We start from the raw sequence: 15,167 nt of genomic DNA on the forward strand, positions 1-15,167 counted from the left end.
CTCCCCGATTTTCTTTTCCTTTTTTTTTTTTTTTTTCCCTTTCATGGCCAAATCCACGGCATATGGAAATTCCCAGACTAGGGGTCATATTGGAGCTGCAGCTGTGGGCCTAAGACACCACAGCAACATCTGATCTGAGCTTCATCTCTGACCTACGCTGCAGCTTGTGGCAACATCAGATCTTTAACTCACTGAGAGAGGCCAGGGATCAAACCCACATCCTTATGGAGACAAGGTCGGGTCCTTAACCCACTGAGCCACAATGGGAACTCCCTAATTTCTAGTTAGCATGTGTTGTGGTCTGTAATCTGGTGGATGCAGACACTCCTATCTTATAAATAACTCTAGAGAGATTGATATGAGATGAAAATCAACATTTGGAGATTGGCATTCTCAGTGAGCTCAGAGAGGACTATTGGGGTAGAAGGTGATAAGCTGGAAGGGTGAGCTGTTGTGATAAAAGAACAGTTTGTACTTTATGGTTTTAAAGGTCATGCCTAGTGTATTAGTTGGTCAGGGCATCTGTAACAAAGTACCACCAACTGGGTAGCTTAAAACAACAGACGTTTTTATTTCTCAAGGTTCTAGAGGCTAGAAGTCTAAGATCTAGGTGTTCTCTAAGATCCAGGTTGGGCAGAGTTCTTGTTGTGGCTCAGAAGGTTAAGAACCCCACATAGTGTCCATGAGGATTTGAGTTAGATCCCTGGCCTCGCTCAGTGGGTTAAGGATCTGGTGTCAGCACAAGCTGAGTGTAGGTAGCAGATGCAGCTCGGATCCTGCGTTGCTGTGGCTGTGGCATAGGCCTCAAGCCCCTTGGCTTGGGGACGTCCATATGCTGCAGATGTGGCTGTGTTGGAAAAAAAAAAAAAAGCAGAAAAAGGAAAGATCCAGGCAGGGTTGGTTTCTCCCAAGACCTGTCTCCTTGGCGTATAGATGCCACCTTGTCTCTGTGTCCTCCTGTAGCCTTTCCTTTGTGGGCTGGCATCTTTGGTGTCTGTTCCTCTCCTTGTAAGGACACTAGTCCTATTGAATTAGGACTCACCCTTATGAGTCCTAATCATCTCCTTGAAAGATGTATCCCCAAATACAGTCACACTGAAGGTTAAAGTTTCAACACAATTCGGTCCATAACTTGGGCGGAGTATGGGTGAAGGGACTAAGCTGCTGAAATGAAGAGAGTGAAGGCCTTCAGAGTGGAGGTGACCCAACTCTTCCTTGCACAATAGTGTAACCCTACCTTTCATGATGGAACTTTCTTAGTCACCATATACCTGTAGGATTTTTACTGAATTTGCAAAATGAGGATGGGAGGAAAAAGTATGACTACTGGTAGTAGTATAATCATCATATTTACCTATAAAGTGTGCAGGATATTTATCTGTAAAACTTGGAAATCAGCTAAACATTTCACATAAAAAAATTGTCCTACATCATAGGTAAAACTGAAGAGTCTCCCTTTCCGTATGTGGGTGTTTTTATCTATACATATCTCTAAATGTATACCATACACACACACACATATAATATATACATAAATACAGAACTATATGCTGATGCCTCTGGAGAATTGTGTCTGAAGGTGAACATAGTTGATGTGGAAATTCATGTGTAATAATCTAGTGTGAAAATTCCACAGAAATTCACATAGGACAGTCTATTTTTTCACATAGAATAAGGGAATATGGAACAATACTTTATATAGCAATTTAATTCTGCAAAGGATTGACACACGCCTAGCTTGTGTTTTTATGTATTTACAGTGAACTTATCTTCATAGCTGGTAAATGGCGGAAAAAACTTCAGCAGGTATTAATTGTTAATGTCATTTCTCTAAAGAGGAAACAATCTCAGACTCACCTCCTAGAGTAATGACAACTGAAAACAAAAATAAACAAATGGGACCTAATTAAACTGAAAAGTTTTTGCACAGCAATGGAAACCCTAAACAAAACAAATAGACAATCCACAGAATGGGAGAAAATATTTGCAAAAGAAGTTACTGACAAGGGATTAATCTCCAAAATTTATAAACACCTCCTGCAGCTCAATATCAACCCCCCCCAAAAAACAAAAAACAACCCTACCAAAAATGAGCAGAAGATCTAAACAGACAATTCTCCAAAGACATACAGATGGCAAAAAAAAAATAAAACCCAAAACAAAACATGAAAAGATGTTCAACATCACTAATTATCAGATAAATGCAATCAAAACCACTATGAGGTGCCACCTTACATCGGCCAGAATGGCCATCATCAAATAGTTTACAAACAACAAATGTTGGAGAAGGTGGAGGGAAAAGGGAACCTTGTTCCTATTACACTGTTGGTGGGGATGTAAATCGGTGCAACCATAATAGAAAACAGTATGGAGCTTCTTCAAAAAAATTAAAAATAGAATTACCATTTAATCCAGTAATTCCACTCCTTGGCAACTATCCAGAGAAATGACTTAAAAAGATACATGTATTCCAATGTTCATTGCAGCACTATATGCAATAGCTAAGACATGGAAGCAACCTAAATATTCATCAACAGAGGAGTGGATAAGGAAGATGTGTCACATATACACAATGGAATATTACTCAGACATAAAAAGGAAAACAATAATGGAATTGGCAGCAACATGGATGGACCTAGAAATTACCATGCTAGGTGAAATTAGACAGTGAGACACCAGTGTTATATGCTATCACTTACATGTGGAATCTAAAAAAAGGATACAATGAACTTCCTTGCAAAACAGATCCTGACTCACAGACTTCGAAAAACTTATAGTTTCCAAAGGAAAGTTTGGGGGATGGGGAGGATAGGCTTGGAGTTTGGGATGGAAATGCTGTAAAATTGGGTTGTGATGATCATTGTACAACTATAAATGTAATAAAATTCATTGAGTAAAGAAAAGAATTAATGAAAGGGAAAAAAAAGTAAATAAAGAAGAAACTGAAGCTCAAGAATCATGTACAGTTAGCAAAAGATTAACAAAACCGTGGCAAGAAAGAATCTAGCTGCCATTTTTTCCTACTTTTTACATTAGCCCATATTCAATTGTTTCTTTCTCTAAGTGAATGAAGTTTGTTTTAAAGTTGACTCATGAGACACATCTTCTCTTTTTTTTTTTTTTTTTTTTTTTTCGTCTTTTTTTGTCTTTTCTAGGGCCACTCCCGTGGCATATGGAGGTTCCCAGGCTAGGGGTCGAATCGGAGCTGTAGCCGCCGGCCTACACCAGGACCACAGAAACGTGGGATCTGGGCCGCGTCTGTGACCCACATCACAGTTCATGGGCAATGCCAGATTCTTAACCCACTGAGCAAGGCCAGGGATCGAACCTGCAACCTCATGGATTCCTTAACCCCTGAGCCACGACGGGAACTCCCAAGACACATATTCTCTTAAGAGTCACAAAACTGTCATTGTAAAGCACAGAGGCTACTGTGCCTTCTAGTTTAACTTTTTAATGTTCAACTTAGAAACAGGGCAAGGAATGCTACCCAAATCCCTGGCTCCTGGTCCTATGAACTGGAGTCTAGACCTTGGGCATGCCCCTTTACTGCCCAGGGCTCAGCTTGCTTCTCTGAAAGATGAGGGGTTTGGTACAATCTCTTCTCACCCTAAACGCCTATGTACCCACAACCTTTGCTTTCCAAGAATTCTGGGTATGTAAAGGGAGACAATTCTGATCCAGTTATAATTTTTTGAATTTGGAAGATATTATCAAGGCTACAGCATGGGTAGCATTGGAAACAATAAACTCTGAATGCTGCTTTGCATACAAGGGTGTCTGATACGCCAAAAGTTATTATGGAAAGTCTCAAAACAAGATTAATTGTATTTGACTTAATTTATACATATCATAGGTGAGAAAATGATGGAATGCATTGATGAATCAAATAGAATCATTATTAAAATTCAAATGTGACTAGAAACTATTGTAACAAGTTACTACACACAGGCCAAAATGATCTATTTTTTTTTAAAGTGAGGAAAAATTGAGGTTATAAAAGCATTGATTATGTAAAAATAGAATGGATTTGGTTACACAATAAAAAAGAGGTTTGAAATTTAATACATGCCAAAAGATCTTCGTAAAAATAAATAAAATTGAAAATCACATCACTAGATCACATCAGAAAGGTAGAGAAATTTTATGTAAAATTAAGATTCTCCCAAAATTCTTGATCTAGATGTCTGGCAACATAACATAGTTAGGAAAATCCTAAGATGCTCACAAGTAATCAGTGTTTCTTGGCTCCATCTGTAGCAGATATTGAGCAGTTCAAAGATAATTTGAGGCATACCATTTATGGCAATGTCCAAGTACAAACTTTATTTATTTATTTGTCTTTTTTCCATTTCTTGGGCCACTCCCGCGGCATATGGAGGTTCCCAGGCTAGGGGTCGAATCGGAGCTGTGGCCAACGGGCCTACGCCACAGCCACAGCAACTCGGGATCCGAGCTGCATCTGCAACCTACACCACAGCTCACGGTAATGCCGGATTGTTAAACCCACTGAGCAAAGGCAGGGATCGAACCCGCAACCTCATGGTTCCTAGTCGGATTCGTTAACCACTGTGCCACAACGGGAACTTCAAACATTTTTTTTTTTTAATTAGGCCAAGGATGTACCTTCTTTAAGAGCCCTTAAAGAAAGAGATTGGAGAAAAGAATAAAATATAAAGGGCAATATCAACTCAAGGAGATATCTAGATTACCAAGATTCTATTTAACAGAAAAACAAAACTAGGTAGATTTTAAAATTGATGAGAGAGAATTAGGAGCTCTATGCAATTTCATTTAAAATTCTAAATCTGGAACAAAAGTAAGGAAACAAACTTAGGACTGAAAAGTTAGTTTACTAAAAATCCAACTGAAATATTTTTCCCACTGCTGCAAAATATTTTTTTATTGAAAAAGAAAATGATTTTCTAAACATCATGAATTTAATTTTTTTTCTGGATATTGAGTATGACAATTTTACTTCCCATTTTGTCTTCTGAATGAAATTTCCAGGCTTGGAAATTAGGAGTTTGGGATTAAGGGATATTGCTATATATAAAATTGATAAACAAACAAGGACCTGCTGTATAGCACAGAGAACTATATTCACTATCTTGTAATAACTTATAATGGAAAGAAATCTGAAAAACAACATATACACACGTATATACACCTGAATCACTTTGCTGACACAACATTGTAAATCAACTGTACTTCAATAAAAACAAGAACTATGACACCAATTGTTCAGCCACCTCCATTGCTTTCATACACATGGATGCATGTATGTATTCCTGTATTTTTTACCTATTCTTTTTACCCCTTTCCTATAGAAAACATGGTTTTTTTAAAGTTAAAAATATTATTATTACATTTCACCAAATCAATTAAAACTTTTAGAAGGCTCCAGGTGCTTTGGAATGCACTGGAAAAGTACTTGGGAGAGAGGAGATTCCTTATTGAATTCAAGGAAGGCTGGTTCTTGAGACCCTTTGCAGTTAACCTCCAAATAGCATCTTCCCCAATTTCTCCTCTCACTTTGGAATCAGATGTGTGATTGTTTAATCTTTCTAGGATCATGCAATACTTAAAGTTATATATTCCACACTAGATATTATTCAAAGTTACTCAAGATGTTTAGACACTAAAATAACACAATTTAAATGTACTCTGTGAGTCTGACTTGGCATTCGTACTCTGTAGAGGAAGTCTTATGATTCTTAATTTTAGGGTGAGTTATTTCAAAGCAGGCATGCTTTATGGACTAAATCCAGTTTTCCCAGGAAGGTTTACCTGCCTCCCTCAATCATGCCACAGAATGTACAGCTGTACCTTTCAGTTATGGTAAACTACACATGTGTTTTATTTTTAGTTGTAGACCCAACACGCAGGAGAGAAGGAAGCATCCTCTGAGGTTTGAGTTTCAGTAGCAGCAGAGATTCACATAAAATTGAGATTTGTTCTTACCTAGGGATTATCTCTCCCTGATGAAGAATGGACACTTTTTGTCATCGAGAAATCAAGGTATTACTTATATGGTTGTGGCATATTCAGAGATCATTTCTAATATTCACTCCTTTTGTCTGGAAGGAGTTCCTGTCATTTATTGGAGAATGGAGTACTTTCCTTGCCCACCACACATCAACCAGACACCACATTCTCCCTCACATGGCATCCATCACACAACAGTCATCAAGGAAAGGACAGGAGGTGAAAAAAAGAAACCTCCCACATAACTGACAATGTGTCCAGACAAACTCATGAGGCATTAGACAGGTGTATTAGATGGCATTAATATAGACACAGGCAAGAGGGGCAGTGCTAACATTGTTTTCCCTCTTAACAACTAGAAATAACCTACAATTTAAAACTATATATTAATAGCATAGGTCTCATTTATGGCACATAATAGATATGGCTCTTGTTACAAGTACTGTGAATAAATACATTAAGAATATGCCCCCCTGGTAAATTCTGAGACCATGTGTATGCCATTTTTCCCTCCAGGTCAAGCATTTCTTTAATGTATGTATGTATGCATGTATGTTTATATGTATATATTTATGTATGTATTTACTTACTTACATATACCAAATACCAATGAACAAAGCAGTTTAACAGAATGGTTACTTAGATGAGATACAAATTAGGCTTATGACATTTAGAAGCCTGTTCAATTCTGACTTTATAATTACCGACTATAGGAAGTAAACAGCCTCACGGGAGCCAAAGCGATAAACTGGAAAGAGCTTATTTTCCTGCTAGAAGTATATCCTGTGGCAACTGTAGTTACACACTGGGTACAGCAGTCAACTGGTCAGACTCAGTTTTATTATACTAAGACAAATTTGATTCAATATTCTTTGTATGTACCTATCTGTAATAAGGCAGATACCAGACTTGAATAAGATTCCTGTTATATCTGGTATAATTTTAAACTATGGTTCAAATCTATGGTCTCTCCTTGCTAATTCAGTTCTATGAGACTAACAAGGTTTCTGTAGTAGTTGCTTTGATGTTGGTGATGTAGGATGATGCATCTGACTTATTAAAAACAGAACATCTATTTGGAATACACACACACACACACACATATATATATAAAGATAATAAAGATGAGAAGGATTGGAGGTCAAGTTATGGAAGATAATTTAATTGTCATAATAACTGAATTATTATAATTTAATTAAACATAATTACTATAAAAATTTAATGATATAATATATATACAGTAATATTTGCTTAGTAGGGTCAGAGTTTTTTGAAAGCAAAACACGTGTATGGAAAAAAAAAACTTACCACCCATAATGTGCTAACTTACATTTTATCCAGTTTAACATACTTGAAGGAAAATGAACATTTGTTGAATACTTACCGTGATCTAGCTATTGTACTGGGTGCTGTATGCGCTTTAGTGAATTTGATGCTCTCTCTGACACTGATAGGTATGGAGGAAATGCAACTGGATCATGCTCAAGGGGACAGGTTTACTCAGGTCTGTTGTACTAAAGCTATACAGTAATGCTTTTCCATTTAAATATACCAAAAGCCACTTTAAAGATCATTAAGTTGGTTAAAAGCTAGAAGAAAAATGATTGCTTCTCTTTTTATTGCCTATTTTTGAATATTTTCAGTAGTAATGATTAGAAGCTGAAAACAGCTAAATGGGTGAACGTATATAATTTGCTGCTTCTTACAGAGCACATTTCATCTCATGCCTTCCCAAACTAATTACGATACTAGATTTATCTATTAATTTTCAAAAGAAAGTAAATACAGTTATGGTGAGAGTACATAAATACCTACCTACTTGGTCCTAAAGAAGCTGGTCCCCAATACACAAAGCTTTTGATACTCATTATAAATTCCAGAATCAGGAATTCTTTAAGCATTGACTCTCTACTGATTTTCACTCTCTAGCAGATCCCCGAGATGGCTCAGGGTCTTCTTTTCTCATCGGTTCACCAGGAACCTGTTTTTTGGTTTTTTTTGCTGTTGTTTTTGAATTTCCAAACACCTCTTTTCATTTTCATATTCTCACAATTAACTGATTAAAGCCACAATTCTAGGCTTATTATATATTTGTTGATGAGTGTCTTTACCTATCATTATTGATTGATTTATCAATTAATTAACTTACTCAACACTCAACAATTTAGTGCTAACCATGCGTAAGGCTCTAATCTGGATGTTCTAGGGTAAATAAAGATGACCATTAATTGATGCTTGACTTTGAGAAAGTTACCATCTAGTGAGTGAGATAAGTGTAAGAAGAACAAACAATAACTCATATCAGAATTAGATTAAGCCACATGTTATGGGGGGAACTAATGATTAACTTCTCCTTGAACAAGACAATCATATCATTTTTGGCTCAAAACCTTTTGGTTCCCCATTTTCCTTAGCATTACACAATCTGTATCCAATATTCATTTATTCAATGATGATTTAATTTTAAGCATTCCAACCTTATCTGATCATTAGCCTTCAGTGCTCAATGTACCCTTAATATATCCATCATAATCTTGCCAAAATTACCTTCTCCAGAAAGTATTCCTTGGCCAGAACCATTTACAGTGTTTTCTTTCTCTTGGCAATCTGTATGATTTAGTGTAATCATCTAATACATTGGATTGATAAATGCTCTTTTCCAATTTGTTAAGTGCAATTTGTTCCCCATCACATTTCAAACTTTCTAGGAAGAGATCAGGTCCAAGTTTCGTTGAGTTCTCTATAGCATCTCATGTTATACATGATAGGAATCCAAGAAGTATTTGTTCATTGATCTATCTCAGAGATCAGAGAGCATGTTAGTTCATTATTTTTATCTTTGCTCAGAGGTTCCCTGAGTAATTTCTGAGGATGATTACATTGCTGAAGTTAAAATGAAGTAATGTTATCTGTTATCATGATTGGTATATGTTTTTTTTCTAATTTGACTCTAGTAATTTTTTAAGAACACATTTTCGCCATTGAGATTACAATGTCATTGAAGATATGAAATAAAATCAATTTACAATTAACTTATCATAAACTACCTAAAGAACCTATAAAAAATAACTTTGCTAGTATAAAAAATGGAACCAGACAAAAAATATATTCAACGCATTGTAACACGCAAACTGATATTTGCACAAATCACAAGCATATAGCTTGGTGAATAACTACCACTCAGATCAAGAAATAGAATATTTCCTGGACTTCAAAAGTTCTCTCCTATTTCTCTCTATTGTCATATGGTTTTCCAAAACATTTTTTTCCCCAATTTACATTCCCTCCAGGAGTATGCAAAATTTCCATTTCCTTCATATCTTCAGTATTGCTTAGTTTTTTTCAGCCTTCCTTAATTTTGGCTATTCTAAATTTGGCTTGATTTGGGAGGTGTAGTGCTATCTTATGTTTATTTTGCATTTCCTGAGGAGTAATGAGAATACCACGTTTTCCTATGCTTACTGGAAATTTGTATTTTTACAAAGTGCCTTAGACTTTTGCTCATTTTTCCAATGAGGAGTCCTTTTTATATTTGGCATAAGTGTCACTAGTTTATAAGCATTTCAAACACTATTTTCTCCCACTTTGTGGCTAACCTCTTAAAATCTTTTGATTATCTTTTGGTATCTTTTGATAATCAGAATTTCTTAGTTTTAATTTGTGATTAATTTTTCTTAACATTCTGTTTAGGAAATCTTTGCCTATTGTGAAGACTTGAAGATACTCTCTTGCATTATTTTCTAGAAGGCTTATTGTTTCACCATCAACATTTAGATCAATAAACCCTCCAGAGTTGACTTTTGCATGTGGTCTTAGGAGTCAACATTCAGTTGAACCCACATAATTATCCAATTACCAGAGGATCATTTACCAAAAAGCCCATCCTTACCCAGTATCATTTTTGCAGTATTTTTGTCATGTCAAGTGTCCTTATATTCCTGGGTTGGATTCTGGCCTTTCTCTTTCATTCTACTTCTGAAATTTCTCTTCTAGACTCCTTCTATCCTTGTACCAACACTACACTGTCTTAATTAGCATAGCTTTATTATAAAGCCTTTTACATTCTCCACCTTTGTTCTTTAAGACTATCTCAATTATTCTTGGTCATTTAGAAGAAACTTATACGTTTCCATAAGACATAATAAGAGATTTTTTGGGGGAGAGGGGAAAACAGGGATTGCAATGATGCTTTAAATCAATTTGGAAAGAACTGTGTGTTCCAGATTATGAAAATGTATTGAGGTCTTGTTTAATTTCTCTGCAGATGTTATGTAGTCTTTGTGTAGAGATCGTACAAGTTTTAAGAATCACCTTTATTATTAGATATTTTACGTTTCATGTTGCACTTGTACATGTGATTTCTTACATTTATTTTATACATATTTGTTATTATATATAAACATAAAGTTGCTTTGAAATATAATATTGGCCTTGTGTCTAGTGACCTTACTAAATGTAATAATTAATTCCAAGGGAATGCCAGTGGTTAGGAGTCAGACCAATGAGGAAGGGTAAACAACAGGATGGAGTTTTCTGAGGGTTCTGGGGGTAGGAAACATGGCTACCCAACATGATACATGAAGACAAAGACCAGAAATAAGAAAGAGGTCAGCAGTCTCAGGCAGTCTCTTAAAAAAGAAAGGAGATTAGATGAGTCGGAACAAAGCCTTAATGAAAGCACAATTTGGGGTTGGATGAATTTCATTTCATAAATTAAGATGATTAATACATTTGGGAAAGACTGAAGTTGGACAAACTTCAAAGTGTTAGAACTTGGAGATGCGCTTTCTTGGAAATCCAACAAAATAATGGACAGGCACAAGGTTTTATTCCAACTGTCTTGAATCACACCTGCATCTCATACGGTAGTGGCCTATCTCTTTGACAACATGTATACCTGATAATTTAGATTACAGTGATAGAATTAATAAAAGCCACCATTTATTCATGTTTTTTCTCATGTCAGATACTTTGAATTATCACAACATTATATCCATCCCTTTAATAAGCTAAAAATGCTTTAAGACAAGTAAGACTGTTTTAAGTTTATGAACATAATATATTTGTAGAAGATCATCAGTTCTGAGAAAGAGAAATATTATTTGAAAGAGTTTACACAAAAAGCTTAATTTGTAGGGGTAAATACACTGAGGTATCTCAGAATAAATCACCTGTGAGACTGCAGCTGGGTTTTGCAGAGAGCTGGATGGAATTAAATCTCAGTGACCATTAGGACACTGTCATCTCTAGTCTGTTTGTGGACTTAATTCTCTCTTTTTCTCTCAGTCTCTCTTTCTATCTCTCTCTCCTGTTTCCTCCTGGTTCTCAGTACAGAATGTGAAACATAGTTTCTAATGGCTCCTGAGTTTTATATCTTTCACTCTTAACTGTTGTTCATAGTCCCAACTCAAAAAAATCCCCAGGAAGAGATTCATTAGTTCAGCTTTGGCCAGGTGCCCACAGGTGATCTGTGGCATGGTCCTACAATATTACGCTGAACTATGTGAAATTGCCACTATTTGCTTAAAAATGGCAATATCATCTAATGAGGATAGCTAATAGTAATAGTAACAAAGTTGAGTGCTCATTACGTGCCAAGACTTGTTCTATGCACTTTACATATATTTATTCATTTACATTTGCAACAATCTTAAAAGTTAGATGCTATAATCATCTTCATTTTATAAATGAGGAAACTAAAGTACAGGGAGTGGCGATGATCACATAATAAGAACCAGATTTTTAACCCAAGCAGTCTTGTTCCAGAATTTACTACATGACATGGTAATGAAGGCGTTATATAGAACTAGGGAAAGATATCACCTTGAAGTAGTTGGTCAGAAGTATGTGTCATACACTCAATCCCCATGCTATCTACTGTACCAGTATTTTGGCAAGGAAATGGAATACTTCTTAGATTTCTTAGGTTTGCCTTTGCTGCTCTGAGTGTCCTTGTGGAACAAGGACTCACTATTGTATCCTGAGCTCAGTGAAAATGAAACGGTTCTTTTGTACCTAACATGGGAGAAGTGGTGTGTGTGTAAATGTTAATTGTACAATAGCAAAACAAGTCCAAACCATAAAACAAGGCTGTCACATGCCCTACTCTGATCTCTCACTTCTTAGGTTTTAAGTGCCTTATGGTATGAGACTGTGTTAATTATCTCTGTTCTTCTGCAGTTTTTACTATGATGTGTCTAGTTAGGGATATCTTTTCATTTATTCCACAGGTGATGTCTTGGGATTCTTGGATCTGTGATTTGATGTTTCTCCTTAGTTGTGGGGATTATATCTTTCAGTAATACCTTTATTTCATTCTCTCTGACCTATCCTTTTGCTCACCATATCATCCATGTCTCTTTATTCTGTATTTTCATCTCTCTGTCAATCTGTATACATTCTTCACAATTCTTTCGTATCTATTTTCTAGTTCATGAATTCTCTCTTCAGCTATGTTTATCTTTATGCAAAATCTATACATTCAATTCTCAATTTCATTTTTTGGGGGGTTGAAGTTGGAGCCTGGTTTATTAAAGGTCCAGATTTGGGGTCCTGGATTTTGACAGCTCCAATAGCCTGCAAAGTACTGTTTTGATGATTTTCCCTCTCAAACTGACAGATGATCTTAAGTTAAAGAAATTTTGCATTCCCAGCTTATCTTTCTATTAAACAAATCCCTAGGTTCTTAGAAAATTCTTCACTACCTTGTTAGTTTTTGTTGTTTTGAAGAAATTAAAAAGGAATTTTATCCCGAATTTTTAGTTTCCTCAATGAGAGATGACACTGAGTTATTCCCTACTGAAAGTGGAAGTCTCAACATTTGTTTTTGATTAGTTCATTTTTCAGTTGAATAACTGAATGAATTAATTATAGAGTTGATGTTTAGAACCAAAGAGGACAATATTTTGCTTCCAACTGTGGCCTCTGAAGGGCTCAAGAAAAATAAAACATGTTGTTTTACTTTAGGGAAACTGCTGATTTTACGTGGTGGGCTGTTCATTGCCAAGGGTGTACTGGTCTTCGGAGGTGGCTATGGTGCTCCCTTCACATACCTGGAAAGAACTGAGATAAGATGGGGCTAAAGCTTTATTTCAATGAGCTCCCATGTTCTCATGTCCAGAGGACTGTGGTGAAAACTAATCTAGCCATTAAAGATCTGGGTTTGTTAGGCAGATAAAGAGAGGTTTATAAGAGTCTAGTGTTATTTAATTTTTCTGTTGAAGTAGTGGCTCTCTCTCAGCTGGTTTGTAATTGAATACTTCATTCTGGGAAATCTGGGGGTCCTTGGTATAACCTTGCCGCTGTAATTACCTTTTTTTGCAACTAATTGTATTAGAAGTAGATGGTCTGCAATGAGTTGTAACTTTTTCTATGAATAACAATGGAAAACATACAAATACTATGTACCAGAATCTGTTCTAAGGTCTTTACAGTTATAAAATAGTTTTATCTTCACAGGAACACACAAGGAAATGAAGTAAAGATAATTGATAAAATTGCACAACCAGAGAGCAGCAGAGAATAAGAGATCCCAGACAATCTTGGTCTAGAGAGTTCAAGCTCTATCTGTTATGTTATAGTAGTATAATACTAATAACTGTAAGTACCACTCAGACACTAAGGAACTCAATCTCATGCCTGGGAGAAATGAAGATTATTCTTTTCCACTAGCTCTCCAGATTTAAAGGTGGAAGATAAAAATAAAAGAAGGTTGAATTTGAAAAATAAAAGAGAAATATCTTAGAAGTGAGTTGTCAGATAAGCAATGAGATGATTTTTCCAAAAGCATAAAGCAAGTGTCAGAGCTATGTTTGAAGTTGGTATTTTCACATGAGTTTGGTCATATGTCTATATAAGAACAATCTCAAATAAAAGCTATAGAATCACTCATTTTTACAAGGTGACTACTATGTGTAAGCACTTCTGCTGGATCTGTGATTTACACATCTTTCAATCACAGCTAAATACAAAGCAGCTCTCAATGTAGCCAAGAACTCTTTTCAGCTGGCTCCCTGCCAAAACATACTCAGCCTCCCTGCTCTGTCTGCTGTCCACACTGCTGCCCGCCCAGAGAGAATATGAGGACTTCGTGGCCTTTTGGTTCTCCTAGTGGAAAATTTCTACAGTCTAAGTAGAGTGAAAGTTACCACAAAGTGGAAGATGTGCAAACAGAAACCATCCCATACCAAAGGCCCTCAGATTATAAAGAAAAGCAGACCCTAATGGTATGAACCTGCTCATTTCATACCATAAATGGAAATTGTTTTTAGAATTTAAAGTGGTTGTGATGATTGAGCATCATTACTATTTGTCTTTATCTTTGATGCAAAAATGGTAAAAGGAAATGATTTCAAACTAGCTGGGGAATGATTAAAAAAAAGCCCAATGTGACATCAAAATGCACCACAAAAAATGAGATGCATAATCAAATTGCTGAGAATGGAAAATCCACGGAGATTTTTGAAAAAATATGTGTGTCTGTCTGTGTGTCTATTCTTTGACATGATTAAGGGAGAGTCCATTTATAATATGATGAAAGACAAAATTTTTCTCTTATTCAACATGGATTATGGCCATGTCTGTTTAAAAGATAAGCTAAAAATATCCAGTATTGTTTTCTCTCTTTTTTTTTTTTTAAGCTGGGTTCAGGGAAGTTTTATATTATAGTAATCTGAATCTTTTCTGATTAAGATATAAAAGATCCAAAATTACCCTAAATTGACTGATTTAATGACTGCTTATAGACATAAGACAAAATTCCACTTGTTTTTTTAGACAGCAGAGGCCTTCAAATGTTCCTAGGGTTCCTGAAGAGATAGAAAAACAGAGTCTATGATATTTTATTGTTATCCTTACTTAAGATTATGTAATTTGAAGCTAATATGATTTTTCCCCTAAAACTGTCACTTAAATGGGTGTTATGTTCAATTAGGCTAATTAAATACAACATCTTTTTTTTCATTTATAATGATTTTTATTTTTTCCATTATAGCTGGTTTATAGTGTTCTAGGAAATAACATTTGAATGTAATGTTAGTAACTTACTACAATGTGTAGGATAAATATGGTGTTAATCTCATCTCTTTTTAGGTGACATTTAAGATAGCTTGAATGTAGATTGGGTCTTTAAGTTTTCTTTATTTTCTACATATTGTTATAAATATAAGTAGATATGATAT

Source organism: Sus scrofa, chromosome 11, assembly GCF_054392235.1.
Source record: "Sus scrofa isolate SSC_HxYL_T2T_F1_AM1 chromosome 11, Sscrofa_HxYL_maternal_Yorkshire_Landrace_v2.0, whole genome shotgun sequence".
NCBI classification, from domain to species: Eukaryota; Metazoa; Chordata; class Mammalia; order Artiodactyla; family Suidae; genus Sus; species Sus scrofa.